Source organism: Hirundo rustica, chromosome 4, assembly GCF_015227805.2.
Source record: "Hirundo rustica isolate bHirRus1 chromosome 4, bHirRus1.pri.v3, whole genome shotgun sequence".
NCBI lineage: Eukaryota > Metazoa > Chordata > Aves > Passeriformes > Hirundinidae > Hirundo > Hirundo rustica.
Genome location: NC_053453.1, coordinates 72673962 through 72694811, shown reverse-complemented (window position 1 = coordinate 72694811; position 20850 = coordinate 72673962). Strand labels below are relative to the sequence as shown.

The 20850-nt window shown below is 38.3% G+C and overlaps 1 long non-coding RNA gene across 1 annotated transcript in view; it reads left to right on the top strand.

Annotated features, from left to right (window-relative positions):
• Positions 1–18711, top strand: part of LOC120752292 (uncharacterized) — an 87939-nt gene extending 69228 nt beyond the window's left edge. The window contains exons 2-3 of the long non-coding RNA XR_005700663.2: positions 16061–16202; positions 18424–18711. This is a non-coding gene — a long non-coding RNA (uncharacterized LOC120752292). The remainder of the gene's footprint in view (positions 1–16060; positions 16203–18423) is intronic.
• The last annotated feature ends 2139 nt before the right edge of the window (positions 18712–20850 follow it).

Here is a 20850-nt window from a genome sequence, read left to right as displayed (position 1 = left end):
TTCAGATATATATTGAAATTACTGTAATTTTTATTTTAAAAACCATTATTTATAAAGCACTCATGTTTCTGGTAGCAGCTACTATGCTCTCATCTTTACCAATCACAAATTCATAATTAATTTGTAGATTTTCTTTTTAAGAAAAGTATAAATTTACTTGAAAAAATTGGAGGAGGGACATGGAGCCAGTGGTGGGAGGGAGGAGGACAAGGAAGTTAGGATTTTCTACTGAACTAAGAATTCAATTTTTATGTCAAGTAGCATTTTATACATTCCTTCAGAGCAAGTTTCCTAAGTTTCATTCTGAAGGTTTAGGCTTGGCAAAACCCATGTGTCCAATTCCCTATGTTTGTGTTTGTTTTGAGATTTATCAGGAAGTGGATGTGCATCTGGTGGTTTCACTCATACAAATTATTTTCATTCAGATAAAAGTCTTCTGAAGGACACAAGACCTGTAAAGCCTCCTGGGGTCTCATACTGACTTGGATTTTATGACAAAACCATGTTGAATTTCCACAAAGGTTTTAATCCCACTCCCTAACATCAAAAGGAGACTGATTCATAAAACATTACTTCTCTCTTTTCTTTTTTTTTTTTTTTTCCTTTAGAATCTTGCTATAGATCTTTTAGAAATGGAAGTAGATATTGTGTGTTGAATTGATTTGTAGTTAAAAAAAAAAAAAAAAAATCCAGCCCTGGAAGTGTGAGTAAGTATTGGCCTGAGAAAAACATCTTGGCAATTGGACAACTTTAATTTCTCAAATATATATATATATATATAAAAGGGTAAAGAACAAAAAAGTGTCCATAAAACACATGAAACAGATGAATTTCTGTAGCTGCAACATTAATATATCAACACTGTCAAAAAGTCATAATTGTCTCAGCACTGTAACATTATTTATTTAATATTGAGAAGCTATTATTGCACTCTAGTTAAGAAAAAACACTCTTACCTTAAAAATGCATGAAAATAATATTAAAAATTAACACTAAAACTATACAATGTGGCAGTAGGAGGCTCAGCAAATTGATAATGGAATAGGGAGACTTTCAAACCAGGTCAGAAACTACTACATGATATCTTTTTGATGACATATGAGAGATGAGACATAAAACATGCTCATTTCCTGGGGGGTGGGGGGCAGGGGGAAGAAAAAAAAAAGAGCCCGTTTGTAGAACTTTGCCATCAAATAAAAGCATAAAATACTGAAAGATGCCTACAAGTACTGAGGCCAAGCATGGAGTAAGGGACTTTGCAGAGTGAGCTTGCCTTTCTTCTGGAGCAAGCCTTGACTAAAGCATGCTGACAGAGGAGTGTAATGAGCATTCAGGGCTCCAATAAATGTGATGTGGATGGAAATGTACAAATCCCAAACAGGAGATGTTCCACTGTTACTAACTGTTCATTTAAGTGATGCCTCAACTCCTTATGTTCACATGGCAGTGGGGCCTGGATGCAATCAGTGAGTTTGTCTCACTGCACTAGATGTGTTAAATAAAGATCTGTTGTAAAATCCATGTGCCTTCTTCAGCTCTCTATTGAAAGTGTGAAGGAGGCTTTATCCATAATGAATTTTCACCTCCAGCATCGAGTCTGAGCACAGTGGAAGTACCAGCTACTCAGGGCAATGGTTTTCTTGTTTCTACCTGGTTTTCAGATGGCCTCTGCTCAAATTAATTGTGCATTTGGCTAGGTTTTTCTCTCCTCTGATGGAAGTAGTACTGCCATGGACAAACATTAGTGTAATATTTTTATTTGCAAGATGGGAATGGTGTCTCTCTAGATCATCCTAAAAGGTTTATTTTCTGGAAATCCTGTGTTGTTGAGAACCTGCAGGAACAGGGAATGAAAGAGTAAAAATACCTGTCCATAAAAGTGAAGAAATTAAGATATATGGCATGTGTGGCTTGCAGAATACCTGGAATGAAGCTAAGTGGGGTTTCTAGGAAGAACAAGGTATTACTTTCATGACAGAAAGATGACAAAGTTGTAGTGACAGTAGCAAAGTAAATATCAGAGTACTACAAACCTGTATGTGCTCCATTGTTTTATTGCAGTTTCCTCTACTGTACTAGCAATTACCTGTACCATTAACCATTTCAGTTTTCCTCATGTTCTTGCACCCACTCATCCATCTTTCATGGTGTATTCTTTATTCTTCCAGGGAGTGTTCCAAATCAGTGGCCAGAAAGTATCTTTAGTCAGTTGCATTCATTTCACATTTCTTCAAAGAACTTTCCTGACCAGGCACAATCTCTTCTCAAGCACTTTAATTTGTAACTCTTAATTTTTTCCTTCCTTCTGTATCTTCCTGAGTTCAATTCTGAAGGACTGTTTGTCTCTCCGAACTGATTTTTTTCTCTCTCATAAGTTTTGAACTTATTTTTACATTCTTGAGTTGAGGATCCATGTGAAATGGTTGTGAGGTTTCATGGGAAAACAGGGACGCTCTGGCACTAAAGTGATCTCATTTGAGAAACATTTATTTTGTGGAAAGTGTTTTTTTAACAACCCAACTTAGCCCAAAAAGGAACATTATGTTTGCATTTGATGCATGCAGAAGCACAGACAGAACAAAACTCCCACATAGTTTTGCTGTGAAACATCTTCAAAGACAAAAGAAAGTACAGTTGAAGAGGAATGATTATCAAATACTGCAATTTCTTTCTATTCCTTTTGTAGAGGGTGCTGCCCTGCCTGTACCAGTGTGACCCCAGCTGCTTACAAGTAGAATTATCTAATAGTCTTTCTCTTTTGATTAGGATTTCATCAGAACAACCAGATTTTGGGTTCGGGCTTTCAGATGTCTTTGGTTTAGAGGAACTTCCAGAATGGGGGTGTATCTTCAGGAATGTCTTTTTTTTGGTACCTTGTGGTAGGTATTCTTCTTAAAACATGAATATAATGGTTTATAGAAAGTGCATTATTACTATAAGTAACAATTGTAGGGGAAAATGACAGTGGTGCTTAAATGAAGCTTGACAGTCTGCATAGCAGGCACCAGCCATCTGTGCTATGGCAGTACTGTTTGTATTTTAATGTTTAAACATACAGCAAAGATAATTAAGAATAACTATAATTAAAAATGATTACAACAAATTACTTTTCCCTCAGCAGTGATGTGTGCCTGTAACTTATAAGTTACTTGATGCAGTAACCCTTTGGTAAGGCAGATAGGATAGCTTTGCAATTCCCACTCAGTTTCTGACAGTTCATAGATTTTTCAGGGGCTTTTCTTTTTTCTCTTTTTTTTTTTTTCTTTTTTTTCCCAAATGATGAAAGAATTTTACACACTGGGCTTCATACACCTATTTGATGCACAGTAATTATCACTGAAATTTCGTTCTTCATATCAGAATCTTCACTCTATTTTTTTTTTTTTTTCTTTTTCCTGAGACAAGATTAAAAGTAGCATATTTCTCAAGCTATGGAAATAAAATGACAAGAAAAGAACAAAACCTCACACATTTATTTTCATTTTCAAAGAAAAATATTAATATTTGCTCTTGACAAAAAGAAAACAAAATTTGAAACAGAAAGAAGCCAACTTTTAGGATAAATTAATGCAATATCTGTTGTAACTTTCTATGCCTTAGAAGAATAAGCTCAGTTTGTAGCCCCATTTGTATAAAGCTCTAACTTCCCTCCTTGTGTAGTTTCCTATGGATTCTGTTGATGAGTCCTTGGTGTCTTGTCTTCATAGTGATGAACATATTTAAAGTACATGAGTAAGGTTAAAGACAATATATTTCAGTTTCTGATCACCTTTTTGAAGACATAAATGGACAAAAACAAAGACAACAGTTCCTGCAGCTGGCTCTGGAAACCCCACCCTGCTCCAGCTCCAGCATGTCCTTAGGCACAGATGCTACATGGAAGTTGGATGTGGCCAGATCCTGGGTGCAGGCTGAGGAACCAGAAAGTCCCCTGATGTTCTTGTAGTGTAGACATAATCAACATCTTTTATGGGATTCCTCTGTCATCCTCCCTAATCACTTAATACGTCTTTGGGTTTTTGTCCCAAAGGCTCGACACAGGAGGCAACAAAAGGTTCAGAGAGGCAGTTTCATTTCAGAATCAGAGCTGTTCTGGTTCAGTAGGTTTTTGGCTCTCTTGGAGGGAACTGGATTGTTGCTCGATTGATTGCATGTGAAGCCATTTGTCTGTCTATCCATCGCACGTCAGTTTAGATGGAACATTTTTTAGCAACTCATTCAACACCTAGTTTTTCATGATGCAGATATAACTTAGTGTCACAACTACCATGAAGTGACTTGCAATAATTTCAGGAAGATTCTGAAGTAATTTGACAGATGAACAAACAAAGGGTCAACATTTACTTATACCTACTTGGAATTTCTGAGGCAGAATTAGAGTGGTGGGTCAAGATACCTTGCATTCCTTAACTGATAGAACAAGAATATTAAAAAAAAATAAAAAAATAAAAAAATTGTTGTCCAGGCTACAACTTATTAAAGTCATCTTTGTCACATTGACAGATCTCCTAAGAAAACTGTTTTGTACTACCACCTCTGCTTACTTTCCAGAAACTGATAATTGCCATTTTGCAGAAATTATCCTCTGAAGTTGCTTCAGAACTTACGTGTGTTTAACTGGACATCAGTGATGTGGTGTGGTGTAAAGACAAGGCTAGATGAATCAAAAGGCACACCTTTGTAAACTGAGATGGCCACGGTGGCATTCCTCTTGCCCTGAAGGTGACAGAGTTGTGCAACCTCAAAGGGAGCACAGCTGTGGAGAACTGAGAGGTTTCATCACATACTGGTCACTTAGATTAACAGAATGAAGGGAATATGTAAGCGGGATATGAATAAAACATTGCAATAATGTGAAGAAGAATTCAAATACTTTTCCAAACCTAATGTTTTATTTACCACTCTAAGTAGTTTAGTGCTGTTCTGGCATGTAATATTTGATGGGTATTATGTTTTATAAAGTTTGCATTGATAAAAGTATCTGCCTTTCATGCAGGGGAACCACATGTTCCCCATGCTTGAGAATAATATTACTCTATAAGGCTGATTAGAGCTCTGTTTGAAATTCATTTCAGATTTAAATGGTGTGGGCCAAACCGAGCCCTGGTGCAAATCTGCTTGTTCCAATGGAACTCCACCAGAGGAATGCTTGACCCTATGGGTTAATGTAATGAAAAGATAACAGCATACTGTATGATCACATAAATTAAAGATGGGAAATACCAATTAGGTCAGCTAGTCCTTACCCGGGGGACCAATTTAGAGTGTTCCCTACACTCTACTCTTGAGTGCTTTGCATTGTTTTAAGAAACTCATGAAATAAGACTCCTGTGTTGGGAGACTATGCTGTAGTCCATCAGATATCACGACTAAAAACTGGTTTTTTTGACATCCATCTCAATTTTTTTTTTTTTTAAATTCTCAAATTTGTCACAAGCTTTCCGATTCACTGTAGGCAACAGTGTTTTTGTTTATTTTCTATTGGCTTTTCACAAGATAGATCCCACATATTTTCGGTTGTCACTTACCTTCGATTCACTCAGATATAGAATACAGGAGAATTACTATTATTATCATTATTTCCTACTATTATTATTATTATTATAAATTGCCTAGGCCAAATAGGAATTAAAAATATGTATTTTTGCGCTCATGTGAAAAAGACATGGAAAAGAGCCGATACTATTTCTGTTGTTTGTGTTGTTTTTTTGGTTGACTCTTTGTGGGTTTTTTGAGAGGAAGATTGGAAACAGAAATACACAAGCAATTAGGAAAGGTTTTACTTTCATCCCAGATAACTCGAAGTAGTACTGGAGATTCTGGGCTCAGATGAGATAAAACCCAATTTCCAGATGCGCCTCCACCGTTGTACGCTCCTGGCTACAAAGTTAACACAGACATTCAAGTTGTCATGTACCAGAGTGGCGTCAGAATGTGACTTGGGCAGCAAAACTTGGTGTCTGAGCGGTGCCACGGCAGCAGCGAGAGCTTTCCTCCAGTGCCACTGGGTTATCTCACACATACCTTCATCCTGAGTTTGACCTTTCAGTCAAAACAAGGGTCCCCACTCTCTAAATGGAGCAAATCTCCTTGGTTTTAGTAGGAGAGGCAGGCTTTGATCCAGAGTGTGCTAAATAGATTCAGGAGTTGTTTAGAAATTGATTGGCTCAATTGTGTCTCATGCTGCTGCCACAGTACTTTTTGTCCAAGGGAGACTTCGAAAATTCGCTTTGGACTACCTGGCTTTTCCCACAGCGTAGTATAACTCAACAGCTAATTAACTTTGGGGTCTTTTACTTTACAGTTTATATTGTATCAGGTTAAGTATTTGATCAGGCAGTACAGTACCTGCTAATGTGAATTATTCATAATTTTGGGGGGGGTGCCCTCATACAGCCCAACTTTGATCCCTAACTGTTAAATGATTTGGTTTAGATGAGGAGCCTAATTTCACAAAAATCCTAGTACAGGCAATGTAATGTCAAAGACAATTTCAGAAACTAATTTTAAACTAATCTAAGTTTTCTTTTGGTGTGGTTTGCCCCCAGAGGATTCTGCTTTTGCCAGAAGTCAGGGCCTCTAAGAGAAATATCTTGAATAATTTCCCTGCTTACATGCCTTTTTGAAATGGTGGAAGAAGGTGCTGAGGTATGTCCTTTAATAATAATGGTAGCTGTAACTAGAGAAAAGCGTTTTTAAAATATGCATATCAATCTGAAAATACTGATCTTAAATGACTGAAAAACAGAAAGAATGGAGAAAAGTGAGGAAAATGGAAGATAGGTTGAAAAATAGAAAAGAGCAGTATCTGAAAAGGTTCCAAGTGAAATCAATTAGGGTAACTGAAAGAACTTAGAAGCACTGGAATATTAAACTTAAAATTATATTAATATTAAAGTTGATTTTTCAAGGCCCACAACATCAGAAATGAAAGTACATTATTATGAGTTATGTATTGCTTAGAAATCAAACTGTAAGTTTTCCTTGATTCATGAGCTCTTTCTACAGGACTGTCACTAGCCAGAAGCCACATTGTCACTGAAAGCATTAGAAATTTTTGTTGTTGTTGTTATTGTTTTTAACTGAATTAATTAAAAGCAGAATTGCCGTTTTAGAACTGCTATTGCAATGGCTTTTGGGAAAAACAACAGGCAGCCAGTCAGGTTGTTGTCTGCATTTAGTTTTGTTCAGGTATGATTGAGTTCCTGTCTTCATCTCCCCTGATCCTGATATCGTCCCATATCCTGGGCTGATGCCAGGAATGACAGGAAAACAAACGAGTGGCTGCCAGTCCTCTTTTTTTTTTTTTTTTTTTTTTTTTTTTTTTTTTTTTTTTTTTTTTTTGGTCACCTCTGTGTCACTGGCTCTCAGCTTGTGCTACAGGCCAAGTTAATTTAATTTGTGTAAGATGTATACGTTGAGAAGTGAGAACATGGAGTTTAAAAATGACTAACATTGCTTCAGACACAGTGCCAACATCCTTAAATTGCCTACCTTTTAGATCTACATTTATGAGAGGGAGGAGAAAAACAGAGGATGGCACTTTGCATACTGTTCACACATTCTAATAATACACCATAGACTCTTAGTTTTGCAGAAAGCATGTGCTGAATTTCTGTATAAAAAATTAATAAGAAAGATAAGATGTAATGAAACACGGTAAAGAATAGAAATTCTAAAGATAAATCTTATTTATAGTAGACCTCCTTGAATAACTATGTTAGGTTTTAGTCAGGTCAATGACCAAGCTCAGATACACAATAAAAAATTATCTTGGGTCAACTTAAATTAAAAATGATCAATTTTCCTTTAACATTCTGAAAAGCTAAACCAAATTATTTCAGTTCAAATTAAATGTGTCATTCAGATTGAAACAAAAGGTTTTGTTTAGCTTCTTGACTTCCATTGACTTTGTTAAAGCACAGGAATATTTAAAATACAAAGGTTATACATTTGTAAGTCAAACTAAATCTAGATTAAAATGGGAATGTCTGTCATTTCATAGCTACCAGAAAAAAAAAATATTTCCAACTTTCTTTTCATAATTCTTACTAAAAGTTACCTGGAACTGTCACATCCTTCTTGACACAAATAAGCTTGTTCATTTGTTTGTTTTCTTTATGAATAAATTTTTCAGCTGTGAGATTTAGGAGAAAAATGGCCAGTTAAATGTCATGTATTAATTCAGTGGCCTGAATACAAAACACACAGAGAATAACTATATAGATGTTTATGCGTAGACATTTATGCCATGATTTCAAGGACCTATTGTTTTTCATTTAGCTTTCATAAAGCTTGAGAACAAAAGATATGTTTGTGAAGGAAATCTCTGCCTAATCAAAAACCTGAATAAACACACATAAGCTTATTATCCTTCATATGGAATTCCAGGAAGAAGTCATCAAACAAGATAGTTTATTCAGGACGTAGGGCTGAATAGAGTATATTAGAGTTCAAAAGGAATGGCTGGAAGTACTGATGTTATGCATCCATAGCTTTGTACCATGCCAATATGCTTTCATTCTTTTCTAAATTTTTGACATTTTAACGTTCTTGAACAACACTAGCACAAATTGCCTTGTCTTCAGCCATAAGCTGTGCCGTATGGAATGGTTCCAAGTCCTTGTGGCTCAAACCATGTTCTGGGGGACCCTCCCCAAGGAAGACATTTACCAGACAGTTCCTGGGATCTACCAGGGCAGTTGACAGATAATTGATTCTAATCCATATGTTCCCAAAGAGGTTTTCTTTCTCTTATGAGCTTTCAGAAGTTTATAATGCCTCTAACATGAGACAGTTGTCAAGTTTATACATCAGGGATTTCCAAAAGTTGGTAGGCAAATGCTGGCTGGTGCTAGATTCCTAGTGTGAAGGAGCCTGATTCCTGAGCTGTAGAGTTCTCTTTCTCATTTTGCCCAATCGCTTTTTCTTTGCCATCCCCTGTAAAACCTGTTTCTTTGTGTTGACAGGCTACACCTTAATGTATGAAATCAAATAATTTGTTTTGCACTCATTTTCAGTAGCTTATTGTAACTTTGTGTGATTTTACCTTTGTCTTCCTTTCTAATATTTGACTTAAACATCCCATGCTTTTTTTACCCTATCTTTAATTTTTATGACGATACGCATTTCATATTTCCTTAGGTTCTGCGACTGCTGTATGTTACATAAGATCATATTACTGTTCAAGTGAAAAACCCAGTGAGAAAGCTCAGAGCTGAGGAAAAGGCCGATTTCTTGCTTTTCTTTAGTTGCTACAAACCTTAGTTATTGACAAAAACTTCCTTGTATACAAAAGCACAAGGGGGCAGCATTACATTAAAATAAATTGTTGCACTCTGTGTGTGTGTATGTGTGTGTGTGTCTCTGTGTGTACTGAAGAATAATCATGTAGGTAATGCTAAGGTTGCAGAAAAAAACTGTTATTTCAGTGTATTCAGACTGCCTTATTAGTTTACTTGTCCTGATGGCATTGGTAAGCTGGAGGGAGAAAAAATTCTGAGGCCGTGGAAAGTTTTTTACTTACTTTCTCTTGTGTGGCAGATCCTTCATACATCTTCTTTCTCGTGCTTTCCATCATCAGTAAATATTTATTTGTATTTTAAGGGCCAGCACAGATTTTCAGGAGACTTTCTTTCATGACTAGTTGGCATGAATAGCAACTCTTTGCTCCCTCGTCGATACAGGACGGGCTCTGGACTGCAGAGGATTTCTGCCAACCTTGAAAAGTTTCAAAATTGATCATCATCAGTTGATCACCATTGGAAAAGACCAGCTGAAAGGGCTTGTTCTGTTGTGGCAATGCTTGTGTTAACACTCTGAACTGAGGTGCAACTGGCTTGATACAGATTCTCCAAAATATGGTTTTGGGTGGAAATACTTTACTGTAGTCAAAGAGCAGGAATGTTCGTAGTGACTTTGCAAGAATCTGGTTCATGTCCACAGTGTTCTTATTGTTTTCCTGTCATTCATTGCAAACGGGTATTTTCCTGATTTTGAGTAAATTGAAACCCCCCAGTGTCTTTTTGTATGGAATTAATCATCTGAACCACTTTCTAAAACCTGAATGCTGCTACTGTAGATATGTTACTTTCAGTTTAAATTGACTGCAAGCTCTGACCGATCTTTGCTGGGTGGGACATTTTAAAGCTGTGCCCAAAGGATGCGATCTAGTAATTTTTTTTTTCCAGGAGGTGTAGTGCCAAGGATGGCTAATTGAAGTCAGTCTATAATGGTTCAAAACATCTGAAATATGAAAGTGTATTGCCTGTTTTTTTTTTTTTTTTTTGGTTTTCAGCTCTGCTTAGTTTTAGAAAAGAGGAGTTGAACACTTAGGGACAAGTCTAACTGGCGGTTGAAAGAATGGCATCATTGTCTAGGGAAAGGTGCAAGTATTTGGTTGCAAAGACCTGACTCCAGCTGTTATTTAGGTTTTGTCTCTAGGGATGCAAATATTTCCCATATTATTTGACATCACCTTCTGGAAGCACTCCAGGGAGCATTGTGTAATTCCACTTGTGTGAATGACTGCTTCCACCTGTGTTAATATATCCACACATCATTCTCACAGTTTTTGTATAATTCAATTCTGGAAAGGAGAGTTTAAAAGGCTCTTCCAAGGCCTGACTCTCGAGAGGATGAGGTCCCCTCATCAGTTAGAGGTTGATGGTGTTCAGTCTCCTGGGTCTCAGAAGATAAACAGAAATTAATGCACTTCATAGTTATGTGCACCTGTTTTAACTAAAATTTTGCTCACATGAACACTAAAAATTTGTTGTGTGGCTGTTGGCCACATCTGTAACCACAAATGCTATTAATCTTTGAAAGTTGTCAGACCTCCATCTAAGGAAGTGACTGCTGCTTCCTTTCCCTGCCAGAAAGGCCTGAGTATTTTATAAAATGGGAACTTCAGGACTGAACTGCATAAAACTCGAAAGGTTGGTAATAACATTTTTAATTTTTTTTTTTTTTTCTCTCAGTATGCTCAGAACCTAGAAAGATGACAGAGAACGCTGTTTTAAGAAGGAAAATTTATGACAGTAACTTCAAGGTGAAAATATTTGAGAGAATACTTTTGTTACCCTTTTTCTTTCAATTCTTTCATTAAGGGAAAAATAAACATTTATTTTGAAACCCGTTGAATGGATCATGTCACTCAGCTTGAGTTTTGTCACCATGTTAATATTATAAGTAATCTGACTATGAACTTTGGGCTTAGAAATGGTTTTAAGACTATAAAAATGTTTCCTTTCCTTCCAACAAACTTACATCTTTATATTTCACTGCTTCAGCTGTGGTTTTGACCTGTTATTATGTTAAGTTTAGCCTTATGTACTTGGACTATTTTTCCCTGATTTTTTATTCTTGGCAGCAGTGAGAATCTCTCTCAGCTCTTTTTATTTTTTCCCCAAGTTTTTAAAATGGATGGTTTTCCTACAGTTTTGGAAATCTACTTACATTTTTGTAGCCGTCTTTTCTTCATGAAAAAAACAAAACAAACAAATTTATGGAAGACCTTTTTGGAGAATTTCTCTTTTTTTTTCTGCAAACAAACATAACAATTGATACCATCTGCCCCTGTTTTTCACATGGGTCAATAGGTGTTGAGGTTATTGAGTCTTTTAGTCATATCAGATCATCAAAGAGATACCTTTTTTTTCCCCTCAAGAGAGATTATTTGCGTGTATCTTACCAATCACACCTGCTTCTATAAGACGTGGTTTATCTCTCTATATACGTTCTGGTATCTTCTATCTGGAGATTTGAACAGGAGTTTTATTTCTGTCTCTCCGTGTCCCTTTTCCCCAAAAAGGCTTATTCTGATATGAAGCAGTTCTCCAATCTAGTGACATGAGTCAGCACACACCTTGTGTTGTACTGCTTCTACAGCAGGCTCATCCTTGATGGAATGCCTGGGACTCATCTCCACTTTCAACAGTAACATCCTATTGAAATCCAGCTTTAGTTTCTCAACACAGTAAAAGATAAAGAACTCTTAAAAAACAGAAGTTGCAGAGATAATTATTTGTAGTAAAAAAAAAAAAAAAAGTAACCCAGTCATAGTCTGAGCATAATTTGATTATTTTAAATTGTTTTTATTATTTTCATTTATTTTGATTTTTTTTTTTTCCCCACAATATTGTACTACATTTGATTCAGATAAAGTAGTATTCCTTCTACATCAAGTACTCCCCCATTCAGGGCTGTTAAATGAGATTAATAAGTAGGGTTAGCTTGAGATTTAGGACACCATATCTTTATGAGAAGAACAAATATCAACTACTGAAAGTCCTTTGGCTGTACATGAGGAGCAAAAGCCAGCTAAAAGTAAGGAGTAATTCTTTTATCCAGTTTTCCAACAAAACCCTTTTTTTTTTTTTTTTTTTTTTTCCCCTTTTTCACATTACTGGGGACTAGATATCGACTTTTCTCTGGGACACTTAAGCACTGCTTCAAGTTTGGGGGATTTTGAAGGGCTGGCTTGGACTGCATTACTTCTATCTCTAAAAATGAACCCAGCATCAAGATTTAATTCACAGTTTGTTTCTTTGACTTAGCTCTTCCTTCCACTCAATCTATGCTCAATAATGACTTTTAAAATAAAAATCCACAGCCACTGTCACCTTCCCCCAGTTTATGGGTAATTTTATACCTTTTATAAGCTGAAGGCAAAGGGGATGCCATTCTCCAACACCTAGATTCTGAAAATACCTCAAAATTAAGGTTGTTTTTAAAACAAGAGGTCTTTTCCAGCTGAAAGAACCCCATGATTCTTGCTCTTGGTTACCTGGCTCCTCACACAGTGCGCTCAGGCTGCAGTGGAGTGCCAGGGAAAGCAGCATTCTCTCAGCCACTGCAAATGGCCAGAGCCAGGGGCTCTTTGAGCAATTCCAGGGAAGTGATCAAGATTGGGAAAGGATCACTGCATAGAGTAGAGTAACACGTGTGTCTTACTCCCATGTTATACATAAAACTAATGTGTTCTTGATAAATCAGGAGGTATTTTTTGCCCTTCGTTTTCTCTTGCCAGCAGAATGACATAGCATCCTGGAGTGTCCAAAAGGCTGCTTAATCCTTACATGCTATTTGTAGGCAGCTTTTCCAATTTTGTTGTGTTCTTGTGGTTAAACTTTATAATAAATAGGCTTATTCTCTAAGTAAAAATAAAAAACAAAAGCATGAACTTCTAGGTGTTCAGTAAGGTTGATAATATAAAGGAAGAGTAAATAGCATTTGGCTTCTGCCTATAACTGAGAATAGAGATAAAGAATTGATCTATTATTCAGAGGGGCTGCCCTTTGTAATTCCCATTGACTTTGGGCTACATATCCAGGTACTTAAGTGAGATAAATTTTTAACATGCAAAGCTAGAAGTGATTTTTTTGACATAGGCTCCCATTTTTTTCCCTACAATTTCTCCCTTTTCAACTTTTCACTTTCTTTTTCAGTTGATTGCTTTTGCTAAACTTCACCAGGTCTTAAAGTCTTAATGTAATATTGTGTTACACTTTTGTTTGCTTTTGAAATTAATGATTTAAACTAATTCTGGATTAGTTCCTCAGGTTCTTTCAGCTTCCATAAAGGAGACATGAATGTTAGGGGGAAAAGGGTAATATTGCTGTGTGTTTAAAGTAATTTTATTCTCTCTTCTAAGTACTGGAGGAAAAACAAATGTAATTAATGAAGAAAGGTTGATTTGTATAAACTTGTATCTTCCTTAGGGGTTTTAAGAGGGGTTTAGCCAGTGGGCTACATATCTGTGTTTAAATGCACAGATAATTTTAGTTTGTGTGTGTTATTCAAGTGTATAGTGCAAGCTTCTGATCTAGAAAGTCATTCTGGTTCAAATGCATAGAAAAAAGTCCTGAACAATGTAGAGAAGAGCTTCCTTGGCCCAGGCTGAGTGAGTTGGCCATCTTTGACAGCAATCCTCACTACGCCATGGGCATTGGGTGTGTGGGGAATCTTGTTTTCTGAATCCAGCTCTAAGAGCAGAGACATGTTTAAGGGCTTGTGAGTTCAGAATTAAAGCCCCTCTTCATGGACATATTTACAATTCGAGCTTGAACATGACACTGAACCTCCTTGTGCTTTCCCATGGGTAAAAATGGATAACACTTCCTTCCGAGAGTGATATCAAATGCTTTCTGAAGAAGAAACAGTTCTCTAAGACATTCTGATATCAGAGAAATGGATGTTTTACAAAGAAGGATGGTTGATTACGTGAACTAGAGAGGGAAGGAAGGCAGACATACAATTTGTCACAGGAAAACCGTTCTAACTATGTATGAAGGCAACATCTACTCCCTTCTCTGAAACTTGCAGGGAGTATGCACAAGATAGTAGTTTATTTCTCCTTTCCTAAATGTAAGAAGAAAACTCTGTACTTTCTTCAAAAGGGAGTACCTCCAGTTCCTCTGCATTTGTCCCTCTTTGGCCACAGACATTACTGGACTTATTCTATTAATGGAAAACATGTTTCAGGAAGTTGATGTTGCTCAAGTGTGTCAGTCCCCTGCGCTAGACCCTTAAAAGCATGGAATTACCAGATTCAGAGACACCTCTTAACCTCCCCTCACACCCACGCAGCATGTCTCTATTGACAGTGACAGATACTGCATCTTAATAGGGAACCTACTTCAGCCTCCAGCAGAGAAGGAAGCACTCTACTCATTAATCTCCTTCAGAGTATAGTCTGAACCCTTATTTACAGCCTCAGCAACATTAGCAAGCGCTCTGTGTTGACATATGCACACAGGTTAGGCGTGTCAGACAGTATGAGCTTCTGGGGGTAGCTGATGTTTTAATGAAGGTTTTGCCTCCTCCCCGTCACGGGGAAGCGCTGCCTGCTTCGCCGCTCGCCATCTGTAAAGCAGCGTCCCAATGGCACTCCTCATCAATCCAATCCACTCCCCACCCGCAACAAAACACCAAACTGCTCTGGTGAAAGGCTTCAATCAACTTCTTGTTCCTGTGGCAGTGGACGAGACGTGGAAACCTGGAAAAAGAACAGGTGTTTATACAAAATGATCTCTCTTTCTGTGGTGTTCAGCTGATGCCTTCAGGTTTAGTTTTCATGTATTTCAGATTCTGTGCTGCTCAGGGGTGCAGTTCTGAGCTCACATTCAGGGTCCCTCAGCTCTTTACAGAGCAGGGAGACAAAACAAATCCTTTTCCTGTTAGACACCAGAGACGACTTTCAGGCCCAAAAGCACAAACAAGGGTGGCTGGAGGGAGGAACAAGAAGGATGGGACCTCACAACCTAGAGCTGGAATTGGACAATTAAACCCCAATGTGCAAATGGACCAAAACTTATAAAAATGTAAGATCTCATGACCAGTCAGCCATTTTGTGACCATTCTTAGTCTACCTTGGGAGTAGCCCTGGTCAGACCCTTGTCCTGCCCAAGTCCACCCTTAAAAGCATTTCAATAAATCCCTAATTTATTCTCTAGCTCTGTTCCAGAAGCTTGTCTGAATCACTCTGTTGTCTAACAAAAACCTGATCTGGGCAAAACCAGTGCAAAGTCTTGAATGTTCTGCAGCTGAAATCATTATGTGGCAGATGTACTCAGAAAATTGGATAAGCAAATAGCTTTGTGTTTTTTACCACCTACATTTCACAGTGCTAGGAAAAGTCTAGGTGTTAGTTGAAAGCTTATCATATGCTAAAAATGTAATACTGTCAATGCTACAAAAGGGCCTGTTTGTTTTGAGCTGGTTATCTGTACTAAGGATTAGGAATTTGTTATTTTGGTAAGGCTTAAAGAAAACTGAGTGATGCTCTGGAAGTGAAAGGTAATGTTTAATTTAAAAACAAATATTGCTTATAGTATTAGAGGGATACTGTACACTAGAAATATGATGCCAGTACTGCAAATAAAAAAAAAAAAATAAAAAAAAAAAAAGCACTATGGCTGGTGCATGAGACTAGAAAGTCTCAGCTTTGGCAAGAGCTTCCACTTGCAGTGATGCCTCCAGGGGCACATCCGTGCAAGAGTGCTGACTCAGGATGGGTTTGCTTTCAGAGTATGTCTCTAAAGTGCTTTCCCTGCTACAGCTTCCTAGAACTCATCCAGGCTGGTGGGTTTGAAGAGGGAGGCATTTGGCTTGTCTGAACACACCTGTGTGAAAGCACCTGGGGATATTCTGGCACCTGAAGGAGAACTGGGTGAGGCATTGTACTTCAGAGAGTTACACAGGTGAGTGGTTGGCCATACAACAATGTTCTGCCTGTGTTCTCACGTTAACTACAGGAATTGAAAAGGACATCTGGTAGTTTGATTCCTCCTATTATGTCCTATCTTGCCAATAATATTGACTAGCTAAGCTCTTCTCTGAAGAAATAGTGCTAGTTCCTTTAACAGGATAGGGACAAGCCCGAGGGAGAATGGAAAGTAACCTGTGTGTCACTCTTACATATAGGGCCATACATTCTGAACTCATGACTCTTGGTCTTGTTATTGTTTATACTAACCCATTTAATTTAATACAGATGGGTATCTATCTCTTTTTGTGAAATTCACTTGACCCTTCCTTGCTCACCTATATAAATTCCAATATAGATTTTTTGAGGGATATCATCTGAAATGTTTTATTCATGGTACAAAATCATACATTAGTATCACTGTGTCTGATCCTTTGAATAATGATTGCTTGAAAACATGCTTTTTATCTGATCAAATGCTTAGCAACTCCATATTGGATAAGGGTTATGGGCCATTAGCCACTAGATACAAGACATCCCTTAAAATGTAGAAGGATAGTCATGGTAACTTCTTCAAGTTTATCTTAAATTTTCTCTAATACTTCATTAACTGGATTAGGATTACCTGCTGTGTTTAACAGTATTATTATGCATTGTTCCAATAGCCTGCAAGGAATAAACACAAGATTTATCAGTAATCTTAATTAGCAAGCAGTAATAAACTAACTCAGGGATACAGCAGCTCACCATATTTGCTTCTATGCCCCGTAATTTTTCTGAAAACAATTATTACTATTGAGATTTATGAAAGTGGATTTCAAAGAACGCGCTCAACAAAGGGTCTGAAGGAGAAGAAAGGTTTTCAGATGAGCCAAGAACTATTTATATTGGACATAAAACTCTCATGAGGTCTTGCTGCCATGGCCCCTCTTGCAGACAGAGGCTGTTTGGAATTCATTTTCTTTGCCTTCACCACCAGTGCAGATGGTAGTGTGTAGTATCAGCAGCTTCATTTTGCAGGAAAGGTTTAATCAAATGCAAAAGTCACAGAGATTGGTATCGTTGGTATTTAACAAGGCTTGGATATTAGGGAGAAAAGTAATGCACTTTTCTTGTGGGTTGCTCTTTAGCTCTACAATTCCCAGCATTTTTTTTTTTTTTAAAGTTGGTGGCCATTACTAGCTTTTCAGAGCACCAAAAAAGGGATGCTTACTTCAATTCTGATAACGTTATCACAACCTAAACATGCTAAAAAGAACAGAATTCCCCAAATGAACAAAATATTCTGCATTGCTAGTAAGTCTTCTTTTCAAGGGCCCTGTGGCAATGAGTAAGGTCTTGGGACATTAGAAGAATGGGAGGGAGGAATGAAACTGTAGAGCCGCAGTGCTGTGGAGTTTGGGCAGGATAATAGAGGAGGGGTCTATGAAAAGGGACAAGCCTGCTTTCTGATTTTGAATACGTTAGAGATGTTCAAGGTAGCTTCAAAGTCATGCCAATAGACATGGGAGTGAGGCCTGTTGTGCTGTTTGAGTAATCTGGACAAGGTAACTCCAGCCCCACCCTGTTTTTGGGGCAAGACACCATATTCTCTGCTACCCTCAGCCCACAGGTCTTGTGGACTGTATCCAGGGGCTTCAAGGATGGCTTGAAATGTCCTGACTAAGGCGATGCAGACCCCAAGACACCCAACATCTGGGGCTGAGCCTTCCTCAGAGCTGTGTCTGGAGCAGAGAGCAGCAACTTTATATTTGCTTAGACAATCTCTTTAAGAAGTAGTGCTGATGATGATGAACCAGTCAGATTATGAAAAACATACACCTGAAAATCATATTTGACTGTAAAGCTGCCCAGCATCAATTAAACCTCGTTGTGTTTTTTTTGTCATGCTCTCCTCACACACCTAGTTGCTTCTGCCGCCTTACTTGTAATATTTTGTGAAACGATATTATATTAACTAGTAAAAATTATGCTTCTTCTATGGAATATGAGCTTATTTATTTGATGCATAATAGATAATCCATAGCTGCAGTTTCTAAGCTCCTCCAGGGTTGGAATATCTGGCCTTTGCTGTTCTGGACCAAGAAATGCACACACAGACACTCTTTCACGTACACACACAAAAAACCCCCCGTGCACTGATTTACTGACTCACTCTGAGAGACAATGCATCCAATGGTTTTGATTTCATGGTTTTCATCTTCTGGCATTGGCAGGAAATGCAGAGTGAAAGAAAGGAAGACACGAGCACAGCATTTGGCTCGCATCCTCTCTAACTCCCAGGATGTGACCTCCAGAATCTGCAGCTAAACAATGTCGAAATTACAGAGAAGGAAACTGGCTCTGCCACTTCAGAACCAGCACAGGATTTGTAAGGCAAGCTTTAGCATCTGTGGAAAAAATACCTAGCAGAGGTACTTGGACACTGAGAGATTGTTTCCAGTCAACATCCCACAGCAAAGAATTATTACGTCTTATGATTATTTTTTATTTACATACACATCAACCTGACAAAATGAGGTTCATGCTTTCTCTGCTTTTTAGTTTCCAGCTGACTATCATTTTCTTTTAAGATTAAACCCGTAATTTATTGAACTCTAGCATCAAGTATTTATTAGGAAATCGCTGGGTAATTTTAACTGTATCTTTTTTTAAAACATAAATCTGCATCCAAGGCCTCCAGTAACTTTGTGCGACTCTGCACCATTAATTTCTTCCAGAGTGACATTCTGATATGAGCTGAACAGATGGAATTGCAGGATTGTTCTAGCAAATTTATCATAAAAAATGCATCCGACACCTGTGTAATTTGCCTAATCATTTTCCTAATAAGCTCCCACCATTAATTATGCACGATTTCCACAATGCAATCAAGATAAAAGTAAATCTGATGACTTAATACCCTTCAAAATAATTGGTTCACCCAACACAAGGCCTCCTTTGCTTTCCACAGCCATTCCAGTTAATTAGAAAAAGGGTGCACCCTGTAGGAGTCAGCAGAATGGAGGCTGAGCGCATGGTGGGAGGCAGGCCTGCTGTTTTTTTGGGCAGGAGTCAAGGATATTAACTCATGAAAGAGAGGAAGGGCCCCCCCGCCTCTCATTGCTGCCTCTCCCCCCTTGCCCACCCCACCCAGCAGCAAACAGATGCGATTAGTGTTCTTCAGCCATCAGAAAACTGACTGCAGGACTCCGAGGGTCTAATGAGAATCAACTTTTCGGCGGCTGCTGTCTTGTGGTGCAGCCCACCTGTCACATCATTAGGTGCAGCATGTGCCTGGAATTCACTTTGCTAAATGAGATTTACAGGCCCCAGTGAAACCCATCCTGCAGCATTCCTGCTTCAATTAGCTAAAGATTAATTGTCTGAGAAAGGGAATGAAAGTTTTACTTCAACTGACCTGAAAATGGTGGGGGGGGGGAGAGAAGGAGAAGAGAGGGGGCATAGCGGGGGAGCCGGGGAGGGGGGCAGAAAGTATGGCTCAGGTATTCCACATAGGCCTCAGGCAGCGTGGAAAAACGTGATAATTTAAAGGTGCTGCAAATTTCCTACACCTCGTCTGGATGAGTGAAATTAACTAGCACTAAAAGCTGTCAAATTAAAGGTTGACTTCCAGATATTAGCACCTTAAATGTCACCGAATATTCTCCGTCTCTCCCCTCCCCACCCTCCCTCCTTTCTCTCCCTCAGCCTCTCTCTGTCCCCTGCCCTCCCTCCCCATCTCCCCATTCCTCCCCCATCTTTTTTTTTTTTTTTTTTTTTTTTTTTTTTTTTTTTTTTTGTTTTTTTTTTCTTCCCTTTTTTTTTTTGGCAAACAGGCATCTCGGCACACCTGCACGTGCACACAAACATTATCCCACTGCTGTTCCTGCTAACTGCCTGTGCGTGCTCAGGCCAGCGTCGCTTGGTATAAATCTCGGATGTAACCATGGCTACAGAACAACTGGCAATTACAAAATTTCCTCCATTTTTAATGTTACACTAATTATGTTTGAATGTGTTTTAATGGAGAAAGGAATCAGAGGAGCTGAAACAGTGTTCTCTGCATGAGGAGAGAGGGGGCGAGAGCCTATGTCTCCCTGTCTTTGACAGCTTGGAATTCAAGCCCAGGAAAGGTGCAGAGCATCTTGAAATGAGGTGGAGTGCCTAACAGGCACGTGGTGCTTGCACCAGCACATGAAATATGTGGATTAAAGTTTAGAATATTGATGATAACACCAAAATGAGACCAGACCTGCTCATGCCTTCAGGAAAAACAAATCACAGCTTAACCTGAGCTTTATTTCAAGACTAAAAGATGGCTGCTTGTACTGCAGTGCCATGGCTTGGGATATCCTGCCAGCCAAAAGTGGAGCATCAGATCTTAGGCTGGTTTTGGAGAATCCTGCAATCATAGAATGCTCTCAGTTGGAAACTTTAAAAACCACCTATTTCCAGCTCTCCTGTCATGGGCAGGGACACCTTCCACTAGACTCAGGTGCTCAAACTCATCCAACCTGGTCTTGACCACTACTAGGCATGTGACGTCCACAGCTACTTCAGGCAACTTGTTCCAGTGCCTCACCACTCTCACACTGAAAATCTTCCTTAGCTTTTGTTAAGCTGTGATTTTGAGTGAGAAACTGTTTTTCTTCTGTCCTGCA